The sequence below is a fragment of the Anolis carolinensis genome, chromosome 2 (assembly GCF_035594765.1).
Source record: "Anolis carolinensis isolate JA03-04 chromosome 2, rAnoCar3.1.pri, whole genome shotgun sequence".
NCBI lineage: Eukaryota > Metazoa > Chordata > Lepidosauria > Squamata > Dactyloidae > Anolis > Anolis carolinensis.
This window is the reverse complement of record NC_085842.1, coordinates 56411170-56436112: the sequence shown is the minus strand read 5'-3', so window position 1 is coordinate 56436112 and position 24943 is coordinate 56411170.

The following is a 24943-nucleotide window of genomic DNA, read 5'->3' as shown; positions in this document are numbered from 1 at the left end:
CATTTTGTTCTTGTTTTGGGGTGACACTTAAAGTTGTTTGTCTTAATTCTGGTGTGGAAGTCCTTGGCTCTTTATTTTGTTTAGTCAGCTGTTGGGCAGACATTCTAGTTTTCTGTCTTGTGTCCATTCATTTAATCCTCTGCCTTAAAGAGTTATGCCCTAGGGCAAATAGATTTGGTTAGCTTTACCTGTATAGCTTTCCCTTTTTTGATTCCCTTTCCTTTTCCCTTCTTTCCCTTTCCCTTCTCCTTCTTTTCCACTCACTTCACCTATCTCTTCTTAGTCCAGTCCGTGTTTTCCACTTCTCTTTCTCTTTCTCTCACTGAACCTCTTGTCTCTCCGTTATCTCTGCTCTCAATTCTTTCTCTTCTACAAATCAATTTCCTTTTCACCTCTTCCTTATCCTTCTCTTTATCCCTCTAACTCTCTCTAACTTCTGTCTCCTCTCTCTCTGTTTCTACTCTCTTTCTCTTTATTTGTAGGGTCTCAAATTGAGTTACAGGTTGCACTTTCACCCTCCAGTCCAGTCCAGGTTTTTAAAAGTCTAATCCGTGTTTTCCACTTTTCTTTCGCACCCCACTTCTACCCACTTCTACCCCCCTCTTTCTTCTCTATTCCTCTCTGTTTCTCCTCTCCTGCTTCCCCGCGCACCGTCTGTGCACCGAAGATCCCCTTCTGCTCTCCTCCTGTCTCCTGTCCCCGCGTACCGCTAAGCACGCCAAGTCTCCTGTTGTCTGCGGCTTGCCACACCTCTCCCTGCCGTTGCACACCACCGCACACCGGCAATGTGTGCCGAGACTCTCCCCGCCGTTGCTCGTCGCTGCCTCCGCACACCGGCAATGTGTGCCGAGATTCTCCCTGCTGTCGCACACCGTCGCACACCGACAATGTGTGCCGAGTCCCCAGAAGTCTCCCCTCCTCCTCCTCCTTTGGCCCCCTTGATGTGTCACCGTGCACCGAAAATGTGCACCGAAGGTAGCCAGGGCTTTTGCTCTGCTCTTTTTCTCTCCTTTGTTTCTTGCCTGCTCAGCCTCCCTGCAGGTCTCTTTAGCAAATCTTTTCCAAGCCTCTGATCTTTAGTTATCTCTTAAGTTTCTCTGGGGGTGCTGATGCCCCCTCACTCAAGTAATAGAATACAGCAATCAGGGCTCTAAATCAGCAATTTGATGGAATAAAGTCTTATTTCTTGCTAATCTAAAATCGTGTATTATGGCTTTCACTCCTCTCCATTTAGTTTCACTCTTGGAGGTAGACTGTCGCCATATTAAACTTTCTCAAGTTCTTTCAGTTCAGATCTTCCTGTGATCCAGTGTAATCTTCACAGACAGATAGCTTTCTAATCCTATTTTTCCTCTATTTTGTGATTTCAGCTTTCAAATATTTCATATATGCTAGTATTCCCTTAGTAGTAAATATATTCTGGCAGATAATTTTAGATCTTTTGGATCTTCCCTCTCTGCCCCTCTATAGGTATTCTGCCTAATAAACTTCAGATATTCTAATTATATATGGGTCAATGTCTCACCCAGCTGTTGATAAATCTTTTTTGCAACAAACCAGAATCTAATTTAGTCCTTTAAAACTCCGCGGCAAAGAAAGTGCTGGGGTTTAGCCAGCTGCATAACAAGGCTGATGGCTGCCGCCTGACTCTCCTTCCCCCACGGTTGGTAAAAGTTGGAATTTCTCACCACCGAAGGAGAGACAAGAGTCTATAAGGCCCCAAATTCGAACCTCCTTTTCCCAGGAGATTTTTGGAAATCCTCCAAACCTTGGAAGTCTCCTCAAACCTTGATTGCGATGAAATCTCTCCAGAGCCCCAGAAAGTTTCACCTTCTCTCTGCCATTGCGGAACCGGAAGTCTACATACATATTGTTGTTTAAAAAGTACCGTAGGGAAAACTACAACTTTAGATACAGCTTATCAAACACAGATTTTACTTTGGGTAGTACATGAACAATACATTCATGTTAATACACACCTATGATTCCAGAATGAATAGTTTTCTCCTATAGATTTTTTATCATCTCAGTCATTTGTTTTGAAGCCGAATAGAATTTAACTTGCCAGGCCAGCAATCACAGATAGATACCTTGTTGTAGGAGGTGTAGCAACAGATTGAGGTGGGATAATTTTATGCTGGAAAAGAATTCCTCCCACCTTCATGACTACAATGAAGGGTCATGTGAGAGAACATTATTATTGTACAAGTAGAGAAAACGGCTTTGTTACATATGGAGACATAAGTTACTTTAACTATATCTGTGAAGAAAACTATGTGTGGTATTTCAGGTGTATATAATTTCCATAATAATTCTTCTTGAACTCCTCAGAACCATACAATGAGGAGGGGGTATTTTTCATTATGCGTTTGACAGTGCAAACACATTCCTGTTGCAGAGAGTGCAGCAATAACTATGCCCATGAAATTACATATAATGTCTGCAATGCCTGATGTAACAGGAGATAATTATAGTACTCTCAGAATGTGACAGGTGTCAGGAATGAAAGTGTTATCTCTTACTCACTTAAAACTATGGAAGATAACATCTGCAACAAAAGGCAAGCATATACTTTCAGAACAATAGTCCCAATCACTTACAAATTTGTTTCAGTTCAATTTCCTCATTTACTAAACAGAATAACATATTCAGCCTCTTTGACCTTGAGAGCACTTCAGTTTGTATGTGTTAGATTCATAGCAATACAGTAAGAATACTTCCTACCATAGACATATAGCTCTTTTTAGAGGTATACATTTGTTCAGATTTATCATTAGAATCTATTAAAAGCAGCCTGTGGGCTCAACTATGCCCAGCAGTTTAGTCCCAGAAGAAGACCTGGATTCATCACTAGCATACTAAACCTGGAGCTATTGTCTAGATGGCCCAGGATTGCATCCACTCTGCTTGGCTGTCAGTTCCTGCATCTTGCTGCTAGCACTGCACCTAGTCAGCCACAGAGCTCCATCTGAGCTTCTGGCTGTTCTCAGATATCTCTCCTATTCTCAGAATGGGAACATTGTGCCACCATCAAGAAGGATGGTGGGCAATTTACCCTCTTTCTTGCTGATTGTACAGGAACCAAATTCTGAAAACTGCAGAGATGCTTGAAATGACACAGAGCTTGGACATAGCTTGTGACTGGCTAGGAGCAATGACATCAGCAACATGGACATGATCCATCCCCTTTCCCTGCACATATCAGCACAGGGGTGATAGTGGCAGTGTCCATATGGATAGCAGATTGGGCAGACTTGGACCTAATCTGACTGTCCAGATTGGCCTGAAGCCTTGGGATACTCTGGAGTTTCTGCCAACTCTGGCATATTTTATTTGTTTATTTAATTACAGCATTTATATTCCACCCTTCTCGCCCCAAAAGGGACTCAGGGCAGATCACAGAACACATATACGGCAAACATTCAATGCTGGTTATGCAATGACAAGACAGATAATGGATGGAAGTATTATATAGGCTTTTTCCCATCTTTTCGGCATCTTTGGAAGCTGTGCTTGGTTCTGGCCAGAGCGGAGTGCTGTTGCTACATCTCCTCGCTGAAGAGCTTTTTCATTGTTCGTAAACTTTAAGATCTTCAATTAAGATTAAGATCTTCGAGTGAGGCCCTGCTCTCTGTTCCTCCGCCATCACAGGTGAGGTTAACGGGGACAAGAGACAGGGCTTTTTTGGTGGTGGCTCTGCGGTTGTGGAACTCCTTGCCAAGGGAAATTAGGAAAGCCCCATCACTCATGTCTTTCAGGAAGCAGCTGAAGACCTGGCTGTGGGATCAAGTATTTGGCCCATCCTATGATATGAGCTGATATGACCTGATGGATTAATACTAATTCAAACACAGACTGGCTCTGACTCTGGCCTGAAACTTCCCCTTTTGTAATGGTCACATGGTTTTATTTGTTTTAATTTGATTTGATATCGGCTTTTATTTCTGTTTTATGTTTGGTTTTTCTACTTGTTGTATTATATATGGCACTAGCTGTGCCCAGCCACGCGTTGCTGTGGCGAAGTATGGTGGTATGGGAAATAAAGTATTGAGGAATTGGTGGTAGTTAAGATAAAGGGTAAACGTTTTCCCCTGACATTAAGTCCAGTCATGTCTGACTCTGAGGGTTGGTGCTCATCTCCATTTCTAAGCCGAAGAGCCATCGTTGTCCGTAGACTCCTCCAAGGTCATGTGGGATGACTGCATGGAGCGGCGTTACCTTCCCGCCGGAGCAGTACCTATTGATGCACTCACATTTGCATGTTTTTGAACTTCTGGGTTGGCAGAAGCTGAGGCTAACAGTGGGGGCTCTCTCCGCTCCCCCAATTCAAACCTATGGCCTTTCAGTCCAGAAGTTCAGCAGCTCAGCGCTTTAACATGTTGCGTCATCAGGGGATATTATTTCCTAAAGGTTGTGAATATACAATATTTCTGATGGTTTTTTTTTGTCTGTTGGAGGCAAGTATGAATGCTGCAATTAGGAAAAATGATTAGGATGTAATGGCCTTGCAGCTTTAAAGCCTGGCTGTTTCCTCCTTGAGTGAATTTTTTGTTGGGAGGTGTTAGCTGGCCCTGATTGTTTCCTGTCTGGAATTCCCTTGTTTTCAGAGTGGTGTTGTTTGAGATATTTTATGTGCTTCTACTGTCTGTGGCCCTGAGAAAACAGAGGATTTGCCAGACTTTGATGATGGGAATACTTTATTGGGAGGTGTTAGCTGGCCCTGATTGTTTCCTGTGTGGAATTCCCCTGTTTTCAGAGTGTTGTTCTTTATTTAGTGTTCTGATTTTAGAGACTGTATTGTTCTGTTTATTATACCACATTAATTTTTATATATTCTGATTTTAGTGTTTTTGAATACAGTAGAGTCTCACTTATCCAACACTGACTTATCCAACATTCTGGATTATTGTCACGACCCAGGCGGCAGAGGCACCAATAACCATACACAGAGGCCAGAATCTAACTAATATCTTTATTGAAGGAATATATAAAGTTAATAAAAACAAGTATAGAAAATAGTCCAGAATTAGACCCTTCAGGAAAGGTCAGAATTAGTCCAAAAAAACAATGTCCAATAAGAAATATTAAGGTCCAAAGTTGTAATCCAATAACCGAAACACTCACTTTGCCAAGCAAAGTGAGGGGAGATGACAAGGTCCTTAGTCCATAAAACTTGAGCGTGGCTAGGAAATAACTTGATACTTGAAACAAGGCTTGAACGTGGAACAAGGTAACTAAGAACAAGAACAAGGTCCGTGGAATAACTTGGTAAAATCCGTGAAACAAGGCAAGGATTAGTCCTGGGAAACAAGGCAAAGTCCGTAGGTAAACAAAGGCTGGGAAGCAAGGCGAAGGCTGGATAGCAAGGCAAGGCTTGAGCTGAAGCGAGGCTTGAATCGGAGCGCGCTGTCCAGACACAACTCGCTCCGTAGGCTGACGAATTGACTCCGCGAAGTTGCTACGCGGGCAAAACACCTATATAGAGTCCAACTTTCTCACCAAAGCGGTTCTCTGGGAATCAGAAACGAAAGCTAAACTCTGAGACCAGATGTTAAACTCCTTAAAGATTCTCACGAGAACCAATGTTAATTGGCAACATTCTTAGCTGCTATCCTCGCACTCCTGCGCGAAGCTGAATCCAAACTTCTCTGTTGTTTACAAAACTCCCGGCGCAAGAACACGGGAGAAGTAGGCTCTGGGGTTGTTTGACATACTTCTGGGGCACAACTTTCTTGCAGGTGCAAGGTTTCCAGATCTGCCTGGGAAGGATCTGGCTGAGAGGAATCCAGTTCAGACTGGGAAGGTAAAAAACCCAAGTTTTCATCTTCATCAGGGATTACAATGTCCTGAGCAGGACTACAAGGCCCATGGTTCATCACACTATCCCCCTCCTCAGGGCCCCTCCCAAACTGGGGTCCTCTCCCCGAGGCGCGAGGTCGCGGTTTGGTGGGATAGGTCAGATGGAAGCGACGGGTTAGATCAGGAGCATGGACTGTGGAGGCGTCTTCCCAAGAGCGTTCCTCAGGCCCAAAACCCACCCAGTCAATGAGATATTGTAGGCGGCGGCGATGAAAGCGAGAATCCAAAATGTCCTCAACCTCGAACTCCTCCTCCCCATTCATCAAAACAGGAGGGGGGGCCGGTTGGTCTGTATCAGGACGCACACCATCCGCCGGAAGGAGCAGGGAACGGTGAAACACTGGGTGAATGCGCATTGAACGCGGAAGTTGGAGTTTGAAAGTCACGGGGTTTAATTGCGCCACCACTGGATAGGGGCCAATGAAGCGGGCATCTAACTTCCGGCATGGGCGGTGGGAGGGCAGAAAGCGAGTGGACAGAAAAACCCGATCTCCTACCTTGATTTCGGGGCCCGGCTGGCGGTGTTTGTCAGCGTGGCGTTTATAGTCCTCCTTGGCTTGGTCCAGTTGCTGGAGCAAAAGTTGTTGCACCGCTGTGAGTTCCTGCAGCCAATCCTCTGCTGCGGGAACTTCTGAAGTTTCAATGACAGGGGGAAAGAAACGTGGATGGAAACCGTAGTTTGCAAAGAACGGCGTTTCTTTTGTAGAAGCTTGAACTCCATTATTGTAGGCAAACTCAGACAGTGGTAACAGAGAAGCCCAATTGTCCTGTTGGTAGTTTACATAACAGCGAAGATACTGCTCCAAAGTGGCATTGGTGCGCTCCGTTTGCCCATCTGTTTGGGGATGATGAGCTGAAGATAAGCGAGAGTCTATGCCCAGTAGTTTTTGTAGTGCCTTCCAAAAACGAGAGGTGAATTGAGATCCACGGTCTGTGACTAAACTCTTGGGCAAACCATGTAGTCTGAAAACATGCTGAAGAAATAGATCCGCAGTTTCTTTGGCCGTGGGGAGGCCTTCGCAGGGAATGAAATGGGCTAACTTGGTGAATAGGTCCACCACCACTAAGATCGTGGTGAATCCACAGGAAGGTGGTAGGTCAGTGATGAAATCCGCGGAAATTATTTCCCATGGGCGAGATGGGGTAGGAAGGGGGTGCAAAAGCCCTGAGGGCTTCTCCCTTCGTATCTTGGAGCGCTGGCATACTGGGCAGGTGTTGACATATTTTTCCACATCCTTGCGGATCTTGGGCCACCAAAAATCTCTTAGGATCAAATGCATGGTTTTAAATAGTCCGAAGTGTCCTGCTGGTTTGCAGTCATGACACAGACGAAGCGCTTTTTCCCTGCCCGGTCCGGGTGGGATATAAACATGATTTCTATAGCAGAGCAGCCCATCTTTAAGCGAAAAGGGAAAATGCAGACCTTGGCGAAGTTGGTCCTGCGCCCAGGCATCTGCTTGCTGACTAGCCCTGATTTCTTGAGCACAGATGGGTCCTGGAGTAGGGGAAGTTGAACCAATGGGACTGGATTTGGTGTTCCCCACTGTGAGCGTGGCAAAGTTCTCAGGTTGTAGCAGTTGGGATTCAAAGGTCTCCTTGCGTCCTGCAGCGTATTCCGGTTTACGTGACAGGGCGTCTGCTTGCTTGGTTTGAGCTGGGGTCACATAATGGATCTGGAAGTTGAAACGTTCAAAGAATAAAGCCCAACGTTGCTGCCTCTGATTTAGTTTGCGGGCAGTTCTTAGATGTTCTAGATTACGATGATCAGTGTGGACTTCAATGGGGAATTTGGCCCCTTCTAGCCAATGTCTCCAAGTTTCAAAGGCTGCCTTTATGGCCAGTAGTTCTTTTTCCCAAATGGTGTAATTCCTCTCTGGTGTGGTTAGTTGACGAGAATAAAAGGCACAGGGGTGGAGGTGATCTCCCACCGGTTGTAAGAGTACAGCCCCAATTGCCACATCAGAGGCGTCCGCTTGCACCACAAAAGGGGTTCCAGGATTTGGGTGCTGTAGAATTGGCTGGGAGGTGAATAGTTTCTTCAGTTGCTGGAACCCTTTCTCTGCTTGATCAGTCCAGCGGAAAGGCTGCTTTCCACGGATGCAGCTAGTGATGGGGTCGGACCAGCGGGCAAAATCTGGAATGAACTTGCGGTAGTAGTTCGCGAACCCCAAGAAACGCTGCACCTCTTTCTTGTTAGTTGGCGCCCGCCATTCCAATACTGCTGAAACTTTGGCTGGATCCATGGAAAGCCCTAGAGGCGAGATGCGGTAGCCAAGGAAATCTACCTCTTGTAGATCAAAAGCGCATTTTTCTAGCTTGGCATAAAGTCCATGATCCCGCAGTCGTTGCAACACCATTTTGACGTGGTTCTCATGTTCTGATTGTGATCTGGAAAACACCAAAAAATCGTCCAGGTAGATTATCAAGAATCTGTCTAGATAGTCCTGAAAAATATCGTTGACAAAATGCTGGAACGTTGCGGGAGCTCCGCATAAACCGAAATTCATAACTCGGGACTCGAATAATCCGAATTTAGTCTGGAAGGCGGTCTTCCACTCGTCCCCTTCTCTGATGCGAACTAGATTATAAGCCCCCCGAAGATCCAGCTTGGTGTAGACCTTGGCTCCTCGAAGTCGGTCCAGTAGATCCGAGATTAAGGGCAGGGGATAGCTGTTCCGCTTGGTGATATTGTTCAATGCTCTGTAGTCCACCACCAAGCGTAATTCCCCTGACTTCTTCTTCACAAACATCACTGGGGAGGCGGCTGGGGATTGAGAGGGTCTGATGAACCCCTTGCGAAGGTTTGTCTCTAAGAATTCCCTGAGAGCTTCTTGCTCTGGTTCAGTCAGGGAGTAGAGATGCCCTCGCGGGATCGGGGCCCCCTCCACCAAGTCAATGGCACAGTCATAAGGTCTATGTGGGGGTAATTTTTCGGCTTCTTTCTCATTGAATACATCCCAATACTCGGAGTACTTCTTTGGCAAGGTGATGATGGGCTCGGAGTCTGTGGCATGGCATACCTTGGCTACGAGGCAATGGTTTTGGCAGTACGGTGAAGCAAACTGCAGTTCTCTGTTGGACCAGGAGATGTTAGGGTCGTGGAGTGTCAGCCATGGAATTCCCAAAATCACAGGGAAATGGGGAACCTCGGTAACAAAGAAGGAAATCTCTTCCATATGTTCCCTTATCCACATCCTGGTGGGTTCCGACCACTGGCTTACGGGGCCCGTCTTGAGGGGACGGCCGTCTATGGCTTGCACCACACGGGCATTCTTGAAATCATGATATTGTAATCCCAGAGAGTCGGCATACTCTCTATCGATGAAATTGTTGGTAGCTCCAGAGTCTATCATGGCGTGGATCATGACGGGTCCCCTTTTTGCTGACCATAATGTGACCACGAGAAGGAACAGGACCCCGGTTGGCGGCTCTTGGATGGATTTTTTGACCGGGTTGGCGAGCCTCTCTACACCCGGTCGTTGGCTTCCCCCGCCGGCTGTGTGCCAGTCGGCTCAGACGCCTTCGACTCCGTGGAGGACGCCGCCGCAAGACGGGCGGCAGGCTTCCCTTTGGCTGGGCACTCTCTGGCGAAGTGGCCCCCGTTCCCGCAGTACCAGCAGAGGTTCAAGCGTTGACGACGGGCCTTCTCGGCGGCATCTAGTCTGGGACGCACATTGCCCAACTGCATCGGCACCTCCTCGCCTCCTCTGGGGTATGGGGTTGGCGGCGGGGGTCTCCACACCGGACGTGGCTGAACACTGGCGGGAGCGGGGGGTTTTGCCCCGGCTCTACCGCCCTGGCCTCGAACCCATTGTTTCCTGTTGGCAATCATGACTTCAGCCCGTAAACATTGATCAATGAGTGCCTCGAGGGTCTGGGGAGGATCCACCTTGGAGATTTCTTCCAGCATTTCAATGTTGAGACCCTCCCGAAATTGTCCTCTGAGGGCTACATCGTTCCAGCCGGTGTTGTGGGCCAGCACGCGGAACTCGGCTATGTACTGAGACATGGGTCTGTCTCCTTGAAGGAGGCGCCGGAGTTTGTGACCGGCTGCCTCCAAATTGTCCTCGATTCCCCAGGTCTCCTTAAGGTGATCCAAGAAGCGTTGTGCTGAACTTAGGTGGGGGGAGGCTTGATCAAACAGGGCCGTCGCCCAGCTAGCCGCTGGTCCGTCTAGAAGACTGTAGACCCACGCCACCTTGATGTCTTCTTGGGGAAACTCGGCATCACGGGCCTCTAGATAAGCTTGACATTGGCGGCGGAAAACATGAACCTTAGCAGCTTCTCCAGAAAACTTGGTAGGCAACGCCATGGCCGGGAGGCGAACTCCGCGCTCCCTCAACCCTTTTATTTCTCCATCCTGCGCGTTGAGTCTGTCACGGATGCGGTCCACTTCGTCCTTGCTGATGGTGTAGCTGAGCGGCTGTCCAGCCGGCGCGGCTCCGGTAGACATCCTGGCCTCGGTTAGTTGGTGCTTATGGGTGGCGGAGTCAAACTGTCACGACCCAGGCGGCAGAGGCACCAATAACCATACACAGAGGCCAGAATCTAACTAATATCTTTATTGAAGGAATATATAAAGTTAATAAAAACAAGTATAGAAAATAGTCCAGAATTAGACCCTTCAGGAAAGGTCAGAATTAGTCCAAAAAAACAATGTCCAATAAGAAATATTAAGGTCCAAAGTTGTAATCCAATAACCGAAACACTCACTTTGCCAAGCAAAGTGAGGGGAGATGACAAGGTCCTTAGTCCATAAAACTTGAGCGTGGCTAGGAAATAACTTGATACTTGAAACAAGGCTTGAACGTGGAACAAGGTAACTAAGAACAAGAACAAGGTCCGTGGAATAACTTGGTAAAATCCGTGAAACAAGGCAAGGATTAGTCCTGGGAAACAAGGCAAAGTCCGTAGGTAAACAAAGGCTGGGAAGCAAGGCGAAGGCTGGATAGCAAGGCAAGGCTTGAGCTGAAGCGAGGCTTGAATCGGAGCGCGCTGTCCAGACACAACTCGCTCCGTAGGCTGACGAATTGACTCCGCGAAGTTGCTACGCGGGCAAAACACCTATATAGAGTCCAACTTTCTCACCAAAGCGGTTCTCTGGGAATCAGAAACGAAAGCTAAACTCTGAGACCAGATGTTAAACTCCTTAAAGATTCTCACGAGAACCAATGTTAATTGGCAACATTCTTAGCTGCTATCCTCGCACTCCTGCGCGAAGCTGAATCCAAACTTCTCTGTTGTTTACAAAACTCCCGGCGCAAGAACACGGGAGAAGTAGGCTCTGGGGTTGTTTGACATACTTCTGGGGCACAACTTTCTTGCAGGTGCAAGGTTTCCAGATCTGCCTGGGAAGGATCTGGCTGAGAGGAATCCAGTTCAGACTGGGAAGGTAAAAAACCCAAGTTTTCATCTTCATCAGGGATTACAATGTCCTGAGCAGGACTACAAGGCCCATGGTTCATCACAATTATCCAATGCATTTTTGTAGTCAATGTTTTCAATACATCGTGATATTTTGGTGCTAAATTTGTAAATACAGTAATTACTACATAATGTTACCATGTATTGAACTGTTTTTTTCTCTTGATTTGTTGTAAAACATGATGTTTTGGTGCTTAATTTGTAAAATCATAACGTAATTTGACGTTCAATAGGCTTTTCCTTAATCCCTCCTTATTATCCAACATATTCGCTTATCCAACATTCTGCCGGCCCATTTATGTTGGGTAAGTGAGACTCTACTGTACTTGGAACCAGATTGTATTCATTTTCACGGTTGACCGCAACACATTAATAATAATAATAATAATAATAATAATAATAATAATAATAATAATAGTAATGATAGTAATAATAATGACTTTGGTAATACACAGTGCTTCACTCCCTTCTCAGCTTCCTTTCTGGAAGAATCCTTTCTTGGGAGGTGTAAGCTGGCCCCGATTGTTTCCTTTGAGGAATTTCCAATTTCCCTGCTTTCAGACTGTTGGTCGTTATTTACTGTCCTGGTTTTAGAGATTATATTGTTCTGCATTATTCTATCCCAGTAATTATTTCATATTAAAGCAGAATCTCACTTATCCAACATTCGCTTATACAATGTTCTGGATTTTCCAACGCAGTCTGCCTTTTCATAATCAGTGTTTTTGTAGTCGGTGTTTTAAATTCATTGTAATATTTTAGTGGTAAATTTGTAAATACGGTACAGTAGAGTCTCACTTATGCAACATAAACAGGCCGGCAGAATGTTGGATAAGCAAATATGTCGGATAATAAGGAGGCATTAAGGAAAAGCCTATTAAACATCAAATTAGGTTATGATTTTACAAATGAAGCACCAAAACATCATGTTAGACAACAAATTTGGCAGAAAAAGTAGTTCAATACGCAGTAATGCTATGTAGTAATTACTGTATTTATGAATTTAGCAGCCAAATATCACGATATATTGAAAACATTGACTACAAAAATGCGTTGGATAATCCAGAACGTTGGATAAGTGAGTGTTGGATAAGTGAGACTCTACTGGAATTACTACATAGCATTACTGCGCATGGAACTACTTTTTCTGTCAAATTTGTTGTATAATATGATGTTTTGGTGCTTAATTTGTATAACGATTACCTAATTTGATGTTTAATCGGCTTTTCCTGAATCCCTTCTTATTATCCAACATACTCACTTATCCTGCCGGCCTATTTATGTTGGATAAGTGAGACTCTACTGTATATTGATAATCTTATATTATCTGCTTAGAACTGGATTATATGATGTCCCTTCTTCACAGCTGTATAAAATGCACACTGAAGTGGATTATATGGTAGTGTGGAGTCAAGATAATCCATTGCAAAGCAGATAATATAAGATTATAAATGGGTTATATAGCTGTGTGGAAGGGCCTTGAGTCTACACTGCCATATAATCCAGTGCAAATTAGATAATCTGTGGAAGAGGCCTAAGTGAGGTCAAAGTCTGCCTGTCCCCTAACTAAACCCTGGCTGTCCCTCAGCTGAGTTGGTTGCTAGGAGACCAAGTGGGCAGAGATTAGCCCTCCAAACTGGCAGCAATTGGATAAAAACAATTATTGTTCTCCCTCTAATTAGGACTTTGTTTTTCTTTTCTTTTTGTTGTATCAACCTAGAGGCGTCGATGATGGGTTGTGTTGTCAAATTTCGAGGTTGGGCTGCCTGTAGTTTTGTTGTTTTGTGGGTCGCCGTGATGCCATCACTCATTTATATATAGATTTAATTCTGCCTTTATGTAAGACCACTCTGGGTCCCCCTGAGGGAAAAGAGCGGAATATAAATTAAATGAATAAATAGACTTTTCCTCCTTTTTTGCTGTGCCTAAAATACCTGCTTGCTTTTAATGTGGTTCCTATGTATCTACTCACATTGCTGTTTTCAATCCACTAGGTGGGAGGGGAGTTGGGCTGAAGGTCAGGGTCTCATTCTGACTGGCAACCTTTTGGCTGGCAAAATTTAATTCAGCTGCAACTGCTGATTAACTTGCTGTGCTAAAGCTGTTAATCATATCCCCTGACTTTGCTGAAAGCATAGCAAAGTTATTGTTTTAGGGGGGGAAACCTGTGATTATTACCAGTCCGCAATGCCACAGTTTGTTGTGAAGGCTGCTACTCAGGCTTGTAGCGGGGGGGGGGGGGGATTGAGGGGCTTCAGCCCCTCCCCCCCCCCCGAAATTCTCAGGGTGGTCCACGAGAAGGCCTTACTGGTACATGGCATGGTGGCGTCCTTGTCTGCGCCTGGGCTTTTGCCTCACTCTCTTTCCTTTTCAGTGCCCCTGGTTTCAGCCTTCGGTATCGGGAGAGGAAGGGGAGTGCACTGACAGCCCAGGCGCCAAAGAAGATGCCGCTGCACCACAGACTATTCAAAGGCTGCAATAGGCCTTCGTGCCCATGCACTCGGCAGGCCTTTGTGCCTGTGCATTGAAGTCTCGCCACACTCGTGGCTGGGAGTGGAGTGTGTCGAGCCTGTCAGCAGCCTTCTGGGATTCTCTAGATCCAGGTAAACAACAGCTCCCATTTGAAAAAGGGAAATCATTCCCCAACCCCTGCCTCTATGCACAGTTGGACACATTGGCTCCATGTGCCAAGTTTAGTCCAGATCCAATGTTGGCTTGGTTCAATGCCCTCTGGATAAGGGCGCACTGCAACTCCCAGATCCAAGGTCACTCACCCCCAATCCCTTCCTGTCCTGTATGCACATTTGGCCATGTTTGATCCAGATATGATGTTGGTTGCTTTCAGTGCTTTCTGGTTCCAGGTAAAGAACAACTACAATTTGAAAAGGGCAATCATTCCCCAATCCCCTGCCTGTATGAACTGTTGGGCACATTGGCAGTATGTGCCAAGTTTGGTCCAGATCCAGCGTTGGCTTGGTTCAATGCCCTGTTATTATTATTATTATTATTATTATTATTATTATTATTATTATTATCCAGTTCTTCTACGTTAAAATGAAGTTAGTTATGCTACTAATATGCTGCCTCCAAAGGCCGAATATGTAATTTAGAACTTATATCTTTAAGAGTAGGGGAGGGGTAAAGAGCCCCTAGCTTTAGAACTCTGGGAATGACAATTACAATGATGGTTGGGGATTTCTGTTCAGTTTAAGTTTAAGATTAGGCTAGACCTGGGTTTTCAGGTCTTTTTTAAAAAATGTTTTTATTACATTCCAACAGTTAACAAAATTTAAGCGATGCATGTCTTATTTCAATATACATAATACCAAAAGTAAGTAATGCTTAAATGACATTTTAAACGATCCTTTGGAATGTAACACCCACCCCCTCCCCTCCCCCGTTCCCCCTCCCCCCGGAACAGCAATTCAATATATTATCATTGTATCATTTTAACTGTGTGGAACGCCTGGTTCAAGGTGGTGTATCTTTCGTCTCCATCTATTTTGTTAATTAGGACTGACCATTTCCTGAACCAGTCAGGTTCTTTTAGACAATTTGTATATTTTCTTTTCCTTTGATTAATGAAATCATTGATTATATATTCTGATATATAAGACCACCAAATTTCTACGTTCCATTTTGTCTCATCCCTCCATCCTCGGGCTATTGTGGCTTGTATTGCGGCTGTCATATATTTTAGAATCTCGGTCCAATTATTGTTATCTTCCCTTACCTTTATTGTGAGGGACATAAATCTGGCTTTGTCCCATATTAATTCTTTCCCTATTATTTCTTCCATTTCTTTTCTTATTTTGCTATAAAAGATTTGAATTTTACTACAGTCCCACCACATGTGGGAGAATGAACCTATTCCCCCACATTTATGCCAACATTTGTTTGAGGTACTTCCCGTTATATGAGCCAATTGTAGGGGGGTTCTATACCATTTTGTGATTATTTTCCTTTGTGTTTCTTTGATCCTTATATTATTAATTTTATGAATATTATTGATCCATGACCCAATTAGTTTCTCAGTAAAGTTTTTTTCCTGTTTCCAGATCTCTGTAAGCGTTTCTTTCGTATTATAAGTTAAGGTAATTAGTTTTCAACCATGAAGAGAGTGAAAAGTGTATCTAGAATTTTAATGATAGACCAGAGATTTAGTGGACTAGCAATGATTTCCATCCATCAGAACATCACTATCAAACCAGAAAAAGTAATTGACGAAACGGCTGGGGAGAAGAAAAGAAGACTGTTGCTGTAAAGTAAAAAATAAGTCAAAAAGTATTCTAAACATTTTGTTAATGAAAGTAAATAAATAACATTTATTATTGAAACTGTTATGTTTATTCATATCATGATCTGATCACCATGCTCAATATATCCCATATGCATGGGGGTATTGGGATAATCATACAAAAGGTTTGCTAGGGTACATCCTTTCTCACTCAGACTCAGCCCCCCCGAAACAAAATCCTGGCTACAGGCCTGCTACTAGTAGTCCATCTGAAATGATTATGGAATTTGGGGATAGTGTAGACAAGCCGTAACTAGTTCATTTTATTTATCTCAGTTCATTTTATCTATGATTATTTATTTCACTCCTAATCGTTTGCTTCACACATTCATCCTCCATCTCACTGGAGTGTCCAGACTGGAAGTTTATCCACACTGAACAATTATAACACTTTGATATGACTTTAATTGCCATAAATTGCCACTTTAAAGGTCCATCTGATGGAATCTTGGGATATGTAGTTTTTATGTGGTGCTTAGTAGGCTTGCTCAAATAATTCGTTTTCCCCGTTACCCGTTATTAATTCGTTATTTTCGTTTGTTTTGAAGCAATATTGAACCTTGGTTGTCCACACGCCTGGATATCGCGGTTTCGAACCGCGATTGGCCGTTTTCCGTTATGGCGCCTTTTTTTTCGTTTTTAAAAAATGCTTTTGCAAATCACCCAAACTTGTTTAATGGCACTGGGGCAACCTAGCGTGTTGTTGGCACCTTGTGGCCAATCAGAGAGCACGTTAAACCAGGGGGAGGGGCTGGTAGGACGTCCTGAATGAAAAGAGCCTGCACTCAGCCTCGTGGCTCATTCGCACCGGGTTTATGAAGAGGGTGGAAGGGAGTTTGGGCAGGCAGGCAGGCAGGCAGGAAACTTTGCTGCGTCACAGCCTCCTTGGCTGTTTTCTAGAGCTGAGCTAGGCTACAGAAGACCGGGAGAAAAGTTTGGGTGGGTGAGTTTGGGAGGTGTGGGGAAACTGTTGGGTGTTGGGTGTTGCTTTTATAATTTTTTGCAAAGGGCCTGTGGGTGTTTTTTTCCTCACGAGATTGGCGTTTTCAATTTTCCCACACGGCCAGCAATTATTCTGCTGCGCCTTTTTTTCTTCTAAAGGGTTTTTGGAAACAAGGGAGCCTGGTGATTTGGCCCTTGCCTCATGCAGGGCTGTTTTTCTCCGTGCCAGGGTCTCTGAATAAAAAGCCAACTTTGCCAAAAAGAATTGCACCTCCCATTAGTCCTTTGCAGAACTAAAAAACCTCCTTTTTGGGAAACAAGGGACCCACTTTTGGCCTTTCACTGCTCAAACAGGGCAGTCTGTCCGTTAAAGGGTCACTTTCTGTGTATCAAAAGCCAACTTTGCCAAAAAGAATTGCACCTCCCATTAGTCCTTTGCAGAACTAAAAAACCTCCTTTTTGGGAAACAAGGGACCCACTTTTGCCCTTTCATTGCTCAAACAGGGCAGTCTCTCCGTTAAAGGGTCGCTTTCTGTGTATCAAAAGCCAACTTTGCAAAAAAGAATTGCACCTCCCATTAGTCCTTTGCAGAACTAAAAAACCTCCTTTTTGGGAAACAAGGGACCCACTTTTGCCCTTTCACTGCTCAAACAGGGCAGTCTCTCCGTTAAAGGGTCGCTTTCTGTGTATCAAAAGCCAACTTTGCAAAAAAGAATTGCACCTCCCATTAGTCCTTTGCAGAACTAAAAAACCTCCTTTTTGGGAAACAAGGGACCCACTTTTGCCCTTTCACTGCTCAAACAGGGCAGTCTCTCCGTTAAAGGGTTGCTTTCTGTGTATCAAAAGCCAACTTTGCAAAAAAGAATTGCACCTCCCATTAGTCCTTGAGAGAACTAAAAAACCTCCTTTTTGGGAAACAAGGGACCCACTTTTGCCCTTTCATTGCTCAAACAGGGCAGTCTCTCCGTTAAAGGGTCGCTTTCTGTGTATCAAAAGCCAACTTTGCAAAAAAGAATTGCACCTCCCATTAGTCCTTTGCAGAACTAAAAAACCTCCTTTTTGGGAAACAAGGGACCCACTTTTGCCCTTTCACTGCTCAAACAGGGCAGTCTCTCCGTTAAAGGGTCGCTTTCTGTGTATCAAAAGCCAACTTTGCAAAAAAGAATTGCACCTCCCATTAGTCCTTTGCAGAATTAAAAAACCTCCTTTTTGGGAAACAAGGGACCCACTTTTGCCCTTTCACTGCTCAAACAGGGCAGTCTCTCCGTTAAAGGGTCGCTTTCTGTGTATCAAAAGCCAACTTTGCAAAAAAGAATTGCACCTCCCATTAGTCCTTTGCAGAACTAAAAAACCTCCTTTTTGGGAAACAAGGGACCCACTTTTGCCCTTTCACTGCTCAAACAGGGCAGTCTCTCCGTTAAAGGGTCGCTTTCTGTGTATCAAAAGCCAACTTTGCCAAAAAGAATTGCACCTCCCATTAGTCCTTGAGAGAACTGGAAAGTACAGGTATCCCCTTGTAAAAAAATAAAATTAGCTAAAAAATAAATAGACGGTTTTGCGGCAGTTAAGATACCCTTAATAACATAACACGTTGCCAATCAAGAAACAAGAAATATTTTCCACCACTTCCACGACACCTTTCCATCCCCCCATCTGTCTCCTGAAAACACTCCTGCTGTCATGAAACGTTCAGCTGTACGCGCGTCTGGGGGAGCAAGTCCTGATAGTGGTAAAGGCACAGCCAGGACACTGTGGGGGGCCAAAAAAGTTAGGGTGGGTCCCATCCGTCTGGAACGCCGAACTATGGGAGTGGGTGGACTTGATGAAGAAGCCGGCTGTTTGCATGCAGAAAGTACACAGCCCTCCACACCGAGCCAGTTGTCTTATAGAGCTGAGACCACAGGACGATCAATGGAACATACAGGTTTAGCCGTCCTGGAACTACAGGTGGTGGATAGTGAGGATATAGATAACCCCACCCCTCCACCCGCTACTGACAGTGAGGAGGAGGTAGAGGAGGTTGTACCATCCAAACAAAAACTTTCTCAAGCTGACGAAAGGGTGCCCACGACTCCTATCTCTGTGGGCGTCCCCACAGTGGCTGTGGGGAGGCCTAGGTCTTATATTTGGGACCATTTCCATGTCCACTCTCAGAGTGCTACCTTGGCTGTTTGTAGGCACTGTGGGGCAAATATCAGCAGAGGCAGAGACCTGAGACATCTTGCGACCTCGGGGTTGAGTTCTCACTTGAAGCGACACCATCCCTCCATATCGGTAGGAGGGGGAACTGCAAGCCCTTCCAGTGGCAGCATTAGCACACAAAGTTCTCCTGGTGAAGATGGTGGAAGGCAGACACAGTCCACCTTGGAGGATTGGGCCATTCCATTACCCAGAAAGAAAACGGGGGAAACATTACTCACACCCCAGCAGATAACCCAAACTGTGGGAGAGATGATTGCCCTTGATCACCATCCCTTCCGCCTGGTTGAACAAGAAGGCTTCGTACGCCTTATGAAACGGCTGTGCCCCCGATACAAAATCCCCTCCCGTCACACCTTTTCCAGAAAAGTAATTCCCGGCTTGTACGAGGGCTGTAAGGAACGCATTTCCCAGATGTTGCGTAGCGCCATGGGAGGACACATCCATTTTACCTCTGACATTTGGTCAAGCTTGGGAGGAGGCCATTCCTACCTCTCTCTCACAGCACATTGGTGGGAGAAGGAAGGCAGTATGGATACATCCCATCGTTGGGCACTCCTCGCGTTGGAGGTAGTTGATCGAGATCACAAGGCAGAGACCATCTGCAGCTCTCTGGAAAACATTATGGGGCAGTGGATGCAGTATAGGCCGGAAGAAATGAGGAGGGGCTTTATGGTGACTGACGCTGGGAAAAATATGATCAAAGCGGTTGAAAGTGCCGGGTTTCAGAATGTGTCCTGCATGGCCCACATGCTTCACAATACCGTCAAGGAAGGTTTAAAGAGCACGGAAGAGCAGCCAGCCAGCAACGCAAACATCTCCCTGCTGATCGAGCGCTGTAGAAAGATCGCGGGCTACTTCCACAGGAGCATCAAGGCAGCCCAGCAGCTGAGAGAGAGGCAGAGCCTTGAAGGCCTCCCGCAGCACAAGCTGCTCCAGGACATCTCAACTCGGTGGAATTCAACCTTTAAAATGCTTGAACGCATGGTCGAGCAGCAGAAGGCGGTACACGGCATCTCCCTCACATTGGTTGCGCCAGTTAGCAAACTTGTTCCAAATAAGCAAGAGTGGGACACCATCTCCCAGCTAGTAGACATACTAAAGCCATTCAAACATGCCACTGACACCCTTTCGGACTCAAAAGCCCTTCTTAGCCAGGCAGTGCCCATGGTCTTGAGGCTAAGGAGGCCCCTAGAAAGGCTTGGGGCCGGTCGAACAATGGACTCCCTGGCTGGACCGCTGACACCGCCGGCCCAGGAGGTGGTGAGGAGGTTGTCCTTTGCTGTACGGAAACGCCTTGAGCCACTTCTTTCCAGCAAGGTCCATATGCTGGCGGCCTTGTGTGATCCCCGGCTAAAGTACAACGTCTGCCCAAAAGACTTTACCGTGTGGAAGGCCCAACTAGTTAACCTTGTAAGGGAGGTCTTTGCTGCCAGGGTGGAGGAAACGGGCACAGCGGCCCCTCTTCCGGAAATGCCTGTAACCCCCAGCACTAGCGCTAGTGGCGAGACAGAAAGTCCCGGGGAGCCGGTAGGTGTTTGCCGTAGGGATACGGATCTCCAGCAGCGACCTGGAAACGTTTTTTTTGCGGAGACGGTGGCCATACTAGCCTGCTCTGAAGAATCCTCTTTGTTGGCTTCTGCTCAGAAGGTGGACTCGGCCGAATGCTCGGTCAACAGGTACTTTGAGGAGCCTCCTGAGATAATATCTTGTGATCCATTGGCCTATTGGGCTTCACGCGAACACATGTGGCCGGACCTGTCACACGTTGCCCGCCAGTTCCTCAGCTGTCCTCCCACGAGCGTGCAGAGCGAAAGGGTCTTCAGCCTTGCGGGAGATGTAGTCACGCCCCACCGCAGCTTGCTGGACCCTCAAACAGTTGAGAAACTGGTTTTCCTGAAGGCCAACCTTCCCGTTTTGAATTTCCCAGATTTGGATTTTGACACCGACGGCTCATAGAGGAATAGTTCTCCTTTAATCAGCTCTGCTTCAGAGTAACTTTGGCTACTTTTGTGGGTGGCCAGGGGTGGGGTTGCCCCTTTGGACACTGTCAAACAACTCTCTCCTCTAACCTACAATGCTTTCCTCTCTCTTTTCCTTCCTTTCTCGTTTTTGTCATCACTCACCGTTGCCCACTGTTGTTTTTGGGTTCAGCAATCACAAGGCGCCGTTTCCCGAATCATTGAATCATGGAACCATAGAAAAGTAGAGTTGGAATAGAACTCATGGGCCATCGAGTTCTCCCCCAACAGACACGCAGGAAGTTTCATTCAAAGCATTCCCGACAGATGGCCATCGAGCCTATGCTTAAAAGCTTCTAAAGAAGGAGCCCCCAACACAGTCCGGGGGAGACTTCCACTCCCGAACAGCCATCACAGTCAGGAAGTTCTGCTTGATGTTCAGGTGGAATCATCATTCCACTTGTTGGAACCCACTGCTCCGTCCTGTTGTCTTCAGGGCAGCAAAAAATAAGCTTGCTCCCTCCTCCCTATGACTACCCCTCACATATTTGTACATTGCTAACATTTCTCCTCTCAGCCTTTTCTTCTGCAGGCTAAACAATGATGCCCATCAGCTAATAAAGCCTCTACTCATACTGCTTGATCTACAGACCCTTATCCATTTTATTTGGAATCCTCTATACACTTTCAAGCTTGCCCGCATCTCCATTTATCTGCGGTGCCCAAAGTTGGACATATTATTCCAGGTGCGGTCTGACAACGGCAGAGTAGAGGGGGAACAGGACTGCCTTGGATCTAGATGACGCTATTTCCCAGTTAATGCAGGCCTAAAGCCCATTGGATATTTGCTCTGCCGCAAACCATAGTAGGCTCATTGTTATGTTGTTGTCCACGAGGACTCACAGACTGTTTTCTCACACAGTGCTGTCAAGCTAGGCGTCCCAAGAAATATCGCTTGGATTTACATTACGTTTACCGAAGTGAAGTTGCTTTCATTTGTCCCTGTTGAACAAAATAAAGTTACTTTTGGCCCATCTCTGTAGTCTGAAGTCACAAAATTTTTTCTCTCCCGCAATACTGACGCTCTAGAGGTAGAAGGTTTTTAGTGTGATAAATTACTCCATGAAATCCTTGGTAGGATATGCATCCTCTTAGGGTTCATTACGGATTTCATTCAATTCCCCTTTTTTTTCTTTTTGGTTCAAAAATTATTTCCCTCATGAGCCAGGAATGTTTGGTCTTCTCCAGATCCTAAGAGTTCCTGTTCAGAAAGAGCAGTGATATATTTGATGAGGAAAATTCGGATATTCATTTAAGGTGAAGGAATACGCCACATTCATATTTTTCTGAGATATCTGTCCATCTGAACCTTTGAGGTCGTGTTTTGCCACGGGGATTAATACAACACCTCGACTTTGGCCAGCACTTCTGTAAAGTTTCATCTTTCACTGACCCATCGGCTTGAGCGGTTGTGGTCGACGCAGTGGCCGCGGGACGCTCGCCTTTGGTCCCCCTTTCCCTCTGGCCGCGCACGCGGACGGTGTCGTTTCCCCGTCAGGGCATGTGCCTTTGCGGCTGCTAGTGACCTCTGGGCGCAGGTTCCGTCGAGTGCGAACCGCATTTTGCTGGCTTGTTGGTATAACTCAGAGGGTCGAAGAATCAACCACAGTGGAACACCTTCGATGTTGAAGAAAGTACTCCAAATGTAAACCTTGAGTCCCATCACCCTGAAAGGCTGTGATTGACGCTGTTACTGCGGAACGGCCGCATTTGGTTTTTCTTGCCCTCTGGCCGCGCACGCGGACGGTGTCGTTTCCCCGTCAGGGCGTGTGCCTTTGCGGCTGCTAGTGACCTCTGGGCGCAGGTTCCGTCGAGTGCGAACCGCATTTTGCTGGCTTGTTGGTATAACTCAGAGGGTCGAAGAATCAAACACAGTGGAAGACCTTCGATTTTGAAGAAAGTACTCCAAATGTAAACCTTGTGTACCATCACCCTGAAAGGCTGTGATTGACGCTGTTGCTGCGGAACGGCCGCCTTCGGTTGTTCTGGCCCTATGGCCGCGCACGCGGGCGGTGGCGTTTGCCCGTCAGGGCGTGTGCCTTTGCGGCTGCTAGTGACCTCTGGGCGCAGGTTCTGTGGCGTGGGAACTTCAATTTGCTGGCTTGTTGGCAGGGACAATAGAAGAGGGTGGTATCACCGCACCGCAGCAGGACACCTCGGCCTTGTCCACCTCTTTTCGAAATTTTCTTCTTCCACTTTCCCATCGCCTTTAAAGGCAGTGTACTCAACGCTGTGGCCGCGGGACGGCCGCCTTTTGTTCCCCCCGCAATCTTGCCGCGCACGCAGATGTTGCAAGAATAAAGTAAAGGTCTGTCAAACCCTCCTCATCCAATCCATGCTGTTGACAGTTATACATCTCTGTGGTTCCCTTTGGCTTCCTTCTCAACCCAGCTTTGGTCATTTACCTTTAATAACACCAGACACACAACTCTTCCCTCTAGTTCAACGCCATGGAAACATTAACCTGACATCAGAGCCGTAAAACATTCAAGTTCCGAAAAGCCTTCGAGGACTGTGGGGTGGATCGCTGGCAGATGAAGAATTGGTTTCCAGGCAAAGAGTATTTCGCACTTTACTGATTTTTAACTCTCAAACTACCTCATCCATGTGGAATTATTCAGCCCTTGGCCACAGAGCCGTGTTTTTACACCTCTGTTTTTTAAAGCAGGTAATGCTGTGACAGCTTTTTTATTTTATGTGTTATTGATGCAACATTTCCTTTAAGAAATATAAAATTTTGGGGTTTAATTGTTCACATTGTATTGCTGACGGCCACGCCCCATGCAAGCTGCTCAGAGTCCCTCCGGGAAGATGGGCCGGGTAATAACAATTAAGATCTTACTGTGGTATTAGTACAATCATTATTGATGTGATGATGTCCACGACTTCCCTGTGGAATGCCAGCTAGCTTGTGTCCACCCGGGAAGAGTGCGGCCAGGGCCGCTGACGGTTTGCTGTCATGGAGTGTGCCTTTGTGGCGGCTACAGACTGTGTTGCTATGGTCTGGTTGACACATTAGTCAGTGGGGCTTGGGCCCACATTTCACTAGCAGACGTGAAGAATACACGCCCTTCCCCTGGGGGGGGTGAGGAGGTGGCGTGGGGCCGGCCAACGTTGGCCGCCCCCCCTGGTCAGTGGGGCTTGGGCCCACATTTCACTAGCAGACGTGAAGAATACACGCCCTTCCCCATGTGGGTTCTGTGGTGTGGGCGTGGGGCCGGCCCACGGTGGCCGGCCCCCCTGGTCAGTGGGGCTTGGGCCCACATTTCACTAGCAGACATGAAGAATACACGCCCTTCCCCTGGGGGGGTGAGGAGGTGGCGTGGGGCCGGCCAACGTTGGCCGGCCCCCCTGGTCAGTGGGGCTTGGGCCCACAGTTCACTAGCAGACGTGAAGAATAAACGCCCTTCCCCATGTGGGTTCTGTGTTGTGGGCGTGGGGCCGGCCAACGGTGGCCGGCCCCCCTGGTCAGTGGGGCTTGGGCCCACATTTCACTAGCAGACGTGAAGAATACACACCCTTCCCCATGTGGGTTCTGTGTTGTGGGCGTGGGGCCGGCCAACGGTGGCCGGCCCCCCTGGTCAGTGGGGCTTGGGCCCACATTTCACTAGCAGACGTGAAGAATACACGCCCTTCCCCATGTGGGTTCTGTGGTGTGGGCGTGGGGCCGGCCAACGGTGGCCGGCCCCCCTGGTCAGTGGGGCTTGGGCCCACATTTCACTAGCAGACGTGAAGAATACACGCCCTTCCCCATGTGGGTTCTGTGGTGTGGGCGTGGGGCCGGCCCACGGTGGCCGGCCCCCCTGGTCAGTGGGGCTTGGGCCCACATTTCACTAGCAGACATGAAGAATACACGCCCTTCCCCTGGGGGGGTGAGGAGGTGGCGTGGGGCCGGCCAACGTTGGCCGGCCCCCCTGGTCAGTGGGGCTTGGGCCCACAGTTCACTAGCAGACGTGAAGAATACACGCCCTTCCCCATGTGGGTTCTGTGGTGTGGGCGTGGGGCCGGCCAACGGTGGCTGGCCCCCCTGGTCAGTGGGGCTTGGGCCCACATTTCACTAGCAGACATGAAGAATACACGCCCTTCCCCATGTGGGTTCTGTGTTGTGGGCGTGGGGCCGGCCAACGGTGGCCGGCCCCCCTGGTCAGTGGGGCTTGGGCCCACATTTCACTAGCAGACGTGAAGAATACACGCCCTTCCC